Raw genomic sequence first — 763 nt, 5'->3', positions numbered from 1 at the left:
GCATTTTATTGAACTGGAAATGCTTCGAAACACACACAAACACCATATTCACATACAGTTTCCTTGCTAAAAATGTGTAAAGCAGTGGCGTTCGGTTTGGCTAGCTAACAACAACAAACCAAACATGTCTGACCAGGGCAAGAAACCAGGTTAAACCGGTTTAATCTGTGCCGATTCAATAATACATCTGTGCAACTTAAACAATGCAGAGCGAGAGGTGTTTCCAGTGCCATCAATCAAATCCAACCATTTAAATGTTAAATATTTGATCTATTTAAACGATCAACAACTGATTCATGGCACATCTGTGCGCCACTTTCATTTAAACAACCATTTAAAGACGTTTACAGTCATTTTCTTCTAGTAGAAACTTGAATGTACCGATATACACTGCTGCGTTCGCAATAATAACGTAAAACGTGTAATACTAGTGTCTGATTGGACAAAGAGTGAGGTCTCGTTGAGCTCAACTCACAGGTCTGTTCCAGCGCAGTGCATTCTGGGTAATCTGACGATCGTCAACTTCTCCCCATCATCTTTAGTAGGAGCTTTAGAAGATATGAAGCGCTGATCAGTAACACATTTTGGGCTGCACGGTTCATCAAAATCAACCTGAAGTCACGATACGGCACGATTTACAAAGGCTAAGATTTAATTCAATAAATATACGCACTGCATTGTGTTCTTTTACACGACAATGGCTCATAATAAGTCTGTCATTAAAAATGGCTGTAAACTAAAGAGAAGCTTTAAGGGCCTCCTG

The sequence above is a fragment of the Sinocyclocheilus grahami genome, unplaced genomic scaffold, assembly GCF_001515645.1.
Source record: "Sinocyclocheilus grahami isolate Dianchi unplaced genomic scaffold, SAMN03320097.WGS_v1.1 scaffold947.1, whole genome shotgun sequence".
NCBI lineage: Eukaryota > Metazoa > Chordata > Actinopteri > Cypriniformes > Cyprinidae > Sinocyclocheilus > Sinocyclocheilus grahami.
Note: the sequence above shows the minus strand (reverse complement) of the source record.